This window comes from Diuraphis noxia, unplaced genomic scaffold (genome assembly GCF_037042655.1).
Source record: "Diuraphis noxia isolate RWA-SAM2 unplaced genomic scaffold, SU_Dnox_SAM2 contig0001, whole genome shotgun sequence".
Lineage (NCBI taxonomy): Eukaryota > Metazoa > Arthropoda > Insecta > Hemiptera > Aphididae > Diuraphis > Diuraphis noxia.
In genome coordinates this window covers 78582641-78589360 of record NW_028301711.1, presented here as the reverse complement: position 1 = coordinate 78589360, position 6720 = coordinate 78582641, and positions in this window count along the sequence as shown.

The window sequence follows — 6720 nt, the reverse complement described above, 5'->3', positions numbered from 1 at the left end:
ATGTATTTTAATTTTGAACTCTGGTTGTTTTTTAAGTAGATTAAATTGTAAAATGTGGCTGCTGTTGTCACAATTTCCTATGCTGCATAAAACTCCTTCAAATAATAAAAAAAAAAAAACACCTATGTACATTGTATAACTGATGGATGGTTAGGTAAGATGCATACTTATGATTTAATCTCTAGTTATTAGCCATTATTCGTTAACCATACACACATGTTAAACGTACCGTAAATAAAGAAATATTGTAGGTATATGGATTTAATTACCGGCTCTTTTGGTTTGCTTAGCACTAGCAAATAGCTAGAATCAATATATTTTTTCCTTCACAATTTTGGTTTGACAATTTTCCAAATACTTATAAAATTGTTGTACAAAATATTGGAAACCATTATAAACTACTATACCTACTTTTTTATTAGAAAAAAGTAGATCAAAATCTAAATCAATCTAAAAAAATATTATAAATATTATAATTAAATTCAATTATTAAAAAGGTATGCAGTAGGTTTAATAATACCTTAAGCAGTTATAAACATTGCAACTAATACAGTTCTACAAATTATACAATACTGGTTTCAGGCATATAATATCATAGTATATTAAAAAATCACGATTCAACGTTCCTCCTCTAACTGATCTTTCATCATATTAAAGTAGATAAATTTAAAAATATTATGCATTTTACATTGGAATACATTTGTACATAGCTATGTAAGTATGCTTTTACATTTATATGTACCAATAGGCTATAGGTATTATATACAACTTATATTTTGAACTATTGTGTTTAAGAGGACAGCAAAAATAAGTTTTTAATTATAATTATTATCAGTTTACCATAAAAGAATGAAAATTAAATCACAGATTGTACTTTATAACCAAGGGTCGGAACTTGATGCGCTAAAAAGTACTAAAATATGCGCATTATATATGCGTTAAAAACATCAAAATATGCTAAACTGCAATTTATTGAAAATAATACAATTATTCACATACAATATTTAATAATATGCACTTTCTAGACAAATATGCAAATGCCTAAAGTTCCGAGCCTTGCTTATAACAAATTATAACAGCTAACAGTACTGTATAGGATGTCTTTAATTTTCATATTCCATTTTTGAAATCTATTATTCGAATCTTTCAAATCATCTTGATTTATAATATACCTAATGATTTTGCTTCATTGTAAATGATTATTCAATTGTAAGTAGTAGGTATTAAACTTTAAATACTTCAGAATTTTTTTAATTTATTGTAATATTTATTATTTATACTAACTGTCTAACCAACTGAAACATATTAACAACTCTCGTGGCCAGATAACTAATAAATTATTCTAGCTCTTGGCAACTTTCTAATAATTTCTTGTACCTATAACCAATAGGTTTTGCTAATTTGTCTAGGATAACAGTCTTATAAATTCATTATTATTTGTTTGCCAAACTATCATATCATTCAAAACTCCTAAAAATAGATAGAAATATTAATATTTAAATAAAATGAAACAATGTGTTGTAATAAAATAATGTAAAGGAAAAATTAAAACCTTCATTTGGTTTGATGGTTTTGTATAAAATATTTTGTTTTACATTAAAACTGTTTTGTAAATCGCGAATTTCTTATTATATAATTTACCACGTGCCAATCTTATATTTTAGTTTATTTTTTGATATAGAGTAAACAAATTCAGACTCAGTTTGAAAACACTCAACTGTTAAATTTGGGCTGAAGATAATGTCTCATATAAACTTTCTTTAAATTCATGGTCAATAATTAAATTAGGTAACCATTTTATTTCTTATTTTCATATCACTTATATTATTCTGTTCATAACGTTTAAGTATCATATTCCCCTCTTGGATTTCTTGAATCTATTTTGAATATTACCATTGTTACTTCCAGTCATTCTTGGTTGTATATGTATGAGATATAAATGGATATATATATATAGGTTAAAAATCTAATTATTAAAGTATACCTATTATTTAATTACCTGCATTAACATTAAAGAATTACAAAGAATTACAATAATTTATTACTTTGGAAGATTGTGGTGATGACTGAACAGGATTATGGCAAGTGCCAAGTATTTTCGGCATTATTATTTATACCCTCAAGAGGTTCAATTTCCATAAAATTAATATCATCTATGTTTATTTCATCTTGAGATACAAGTTCTAACACCTTTACTCTTTAGTAATGGATGCATAGAGGTTGATATAGGTAAGTACTACAGAAACAGTTGTAGATATAATTTGGATATTTAAAGAAAGCATTACTTATATACTTACTGGAACTGATATACTACTTTAAAACAATTTAAATTTGTTTAAACATTAAGTGACTAGATACCGATTTTTGGTATCAATAGGTATCTTGATAATACCTACCTTCATTTAAATTGATCAATGCCTCTCATCTGTCTACCCCTTCATCTATACATTTGTTTAAGCCAATCATAAATAGATGATTTGTAAAATATATGAATTTATATGAATTAAAAATTATAAATTAACAGTAGAATAAAACTGAGATCAGAGCTACGGTAAGGTTACCTACTAATATAATATGTAGATATGCAATATGCATCATGTATATACTATAAATTCTAAAAAAACTTTTCATTGTTTGTGTAGTGGTATTTTATTTTTTATAGTAGAATAGGTACTTAATTAATTTTAAATTTATAATAAATAGATAAAGTTGTCTATAATAACTAAAAACATACCTATTAATTTTTAATTTTGGTTGATAATAGAAGGTAGTACAAATGCTGTACTAATATCTAATAAATGTTAATAGATTTATTGTGTATAATTAAATAAATATACATATATTAACAATCAATGTAATGATTTAAAGTAGTTATCTATTAATTAGGTAGGTAATATTAAGCTTTTACTATTTACTGCCAAAGACAAAATGTAGGAGCTATGTTAACTATTATAGTAATATGTAGGTACCATAAAAATCATAATATCAAAACATACATGTACAAAATGCATATATTAATTAATAATGCAGATCATAAAAAACAATAATTTTAAACTTTTTAAAATTTAATATAAGCGGGTAAACAATATACAGGTAACAGGTTACCTACCTTCAAATGTTTCAATCAGCATCCCTATATTGGCCATATTCCATTCATGTAATATTTATTTTATTTTTTTTGTGAATTAGTCTATCATGGTCTATACTCTATACATACAAAATAATAAATTATACCTATCATTCTTAACAATGAATATACAATATGTATATCCTATACAATTTTTTTTAAATAGTAAGCATAATTACTTACTTAACATTGAAATTGAAAATTCACAATAATTTAAAATAGGGGTGATAACAATGTACGCCACTGCTATAGACAGTAATAATGTATTTAAAATTTTTGAGGCTCAAGCTACTAATTTTTCCCGCTCCCATCCCTGCAATATCAACCTATTGGGCCATTAATTATTAGAATAGTATTTGTATAAGTAAAATTTATAAAAGAATACAGTAACGTAGGTATATCATTAATAATACTCTTTATAAAAAAAAATCACAATTAAAATTTAAAATATCCGAAATATTTATAACTGGTCATAAAAATATGACAAAATTTAAATGTACAAAAATCTAACAATAAATCAAATATTAGTACTTTTTTTATGGCGGAAATGCGAAATTTTGTACAAGCAAATTTATTAATTATATCATTGGTTATAAATATTTATAGTATAGTATCTTTATGATCAATTTTTCTGTAATTTTCTTTTTCGGTGTTGAGTAAAAAATGCTAAAAGTGTTAAAACAATCCAGTTAATCGCGATAGCGATTTTTAATCCTTATTAATGTTGAGAAGGACCTTTAATCAGAACAGTTTGAGAGATTGGAAAATGGTTATAACCAATTTAAAAGGAATTTGGATATAAAATTCCTATAAAAATTGTCTATTTATATATTGTGTAGATATTCGATATGATTATAATTTTAAATTTCTGTAATAAGAACAATATAAAAGAAACCTATTTCAATTTCAAGCCGTAGCTATTAAAATTGAAAATAATTGTATGAATTGTTAACTACAATATAATTGTGTTTTTTTGACGAACTGTGTCAAAATTTGAACTTTTAAACTTTATGATCGGGAAAAATGTTTGCCACTAGGTCCAAAATTATTAACAAAAAATTAAGGAGCACAGTTTTTCTACAAATTCGAATTATTCAATTTATTTTTCATTGTAGATACCTACCTACCCATAAGTCCTATACATATAAGCTAAAATGATCAGTGAAAAACTACACTACCATGTTATACATTGGTTTTAAATGTTTTGATTAATCATTTATGAAAATCTTTGGGAAACATATTTTGAAATTTTAAACTTCCGTCGACGAAACGGTGGCGGCGAGATGTCCGTCGGCGAAACGGGTGGTGGCGAGTCGGGTGGCGGCGAGAATGCTCGGTGGCAAAAAGGTGGCGGCGAGATGGTGGCGGCGAAACGTTGGTGGCGAGAAGAGCAGGTTCGTTATTATCAGTATCTATAACTGATGACTTTGAGGAAATTAATATTAATGAAAAAACAAAGCAGCTTGACAAACGTACATGATTGGTCGCAATATAGTCCTGCCATGTTGAAGATTCCAATGTCTGCGGCTCTCTGCCAATCTTCACAACCATTCTCCCAGCCACTACCCTACGTATCAAGTCTTCCACCCAGCACCAGCACACCAGTGGAATTGCAGTCCCATGTTGCTGTATCTCAAAAACTTCATCAAAAAAGTACAAGTGATACTAAAAATTTTGTGTCCCGAAGAAGACCAGTATTAACTTCATCAGTATCATAGACTCTTCTAGAAACTAAAATCGAATCACTCAACACAGTAAGTGTCAATGCTAGCAAAGAACATGAATTAGATATGGAAATATTACTACTGAAAAAAAAAAAAAAACAAGAAGAGAATTTAAAACAGGAAGAGATGAAAACCGAATTGCTAAGAATTCAAATAGAAAAATAAACTGGCATACAATGGTTGTTTGCTAACGATCAAACAAAATAAATTTATGTAAGTCTAACTATTCTTATTTAAAGATTATACTATTTGCAGTTTGCAAAAAATAATTAATGCAATAATTGGTTTTTATTAACAAGATATATTGTTTTTGTTTATGTTATTTTAATTATTTTAAATTTTAACCACATGTTGTTTTTTTTTTTTAAATATTGAAGTAAGTATAAAAATTTTTTTTTTTAATTCTGTACACATACAGATATGAAATTGATGTACTGTGAAACCTCTATACAGCGGACAGCCATGGGGAATTAAACAATGTCCACTATTGGAAGGGTCCACTATTGAGAGGTGTCCATTAATAGAGGTTTCACTGTATTACAACATATTAATATTAAAATTTTGAAATATAATCAATTACATGTATTTCAAATATTATTACAAAATACATTTGCTTTGCTTATTATTGATTATTCTTCATCCTGTGTAGCCAATCTGAGTATTAAAAAAAAAAAAAATAGTTAGTATGTAATATTTAGTTGTATTTTTTTGTGCATAATATTAATACATATATATTATAGGTACAAAATGTTCATTTACCTCTGAAAATGACCTACAATTAAAATCTGCCGTTTACGATTTTAGAGTGTTACCCTATGCTGTATGGAATTTGGTACATATTCATTTGGTATGTTATCCTGACTCCGGAGCAAGAATTTCTTCCCAAGAAGCAGGGAGTGTCATTTCAAACCCTATGGAGACTTGATCCCCTGCTCTACAAGCAATGTTATTTAAAACTAATGTCTTGTCTAATACTTGTCAAATATATTATATTTAAACTTCCCTTCTCACTTTTCCAGGCTTAGGACTGGCAGTATTTTTTACTGGCGTGTTTAAAAATTCACATAATAATATATTTGTCAATCACAATTCACTGTACTTACATAAAAAAATTTAAAAAAAATTATTATTATAAAAAATGCACATAATAATATATTTGTCACAATTCACAGACTCACAGTATATAATAAATATAAATACATAATAAACATAACCTTATTCTAATTTTTGAATAATAGGTATTTTTTTTAAGCATTTTTCTAAATCATTATCTAATTCATAGTCTACTAATGTTTTTCTAATTCTTTCGTCTAATTGTATGTACATTTTTTTTCTCCTTTTACCTTCCATATTCAAGTAGCTTCTTTCATATAAAAGCTCCGCATTTTCAGTCTCTTTTTTAAGATAGCTATATAAGTTCATAAACGTTGGTCGCGGTGTATTTAATATTTTATTTAGTTTACTATTCCAACCCTCAACAATATTATTGGTTCTTTGTCTTCTTTTATGACAGTTCCACATTCCCCTTGAAATAATTGGATTTTCCAATCACTGTTCAATAAAATAATCATAAAATAATTTAAGTTTATCATTATCGGGTGTATTACTCATTATAATAATCCAACCTTCATCTATGTCACTAATTGGAATATGAGCTAAAGCAGAACACATTCTAACGTGTAATCGAATATCTGCATTATCTTTATAAGTACTTGCTAATCCAATATTTTGAATTTTTCTCCAAAGTGCTTGATTAAAATGAAAGTTGCAACCGTGTATTTTAGCACTAGGAAATATTTGTGTAATTGACTGAATAGTCGATATTTCAAAGTCTAATGTAAAAGATTCAGGATTAAAATTTGGAATATG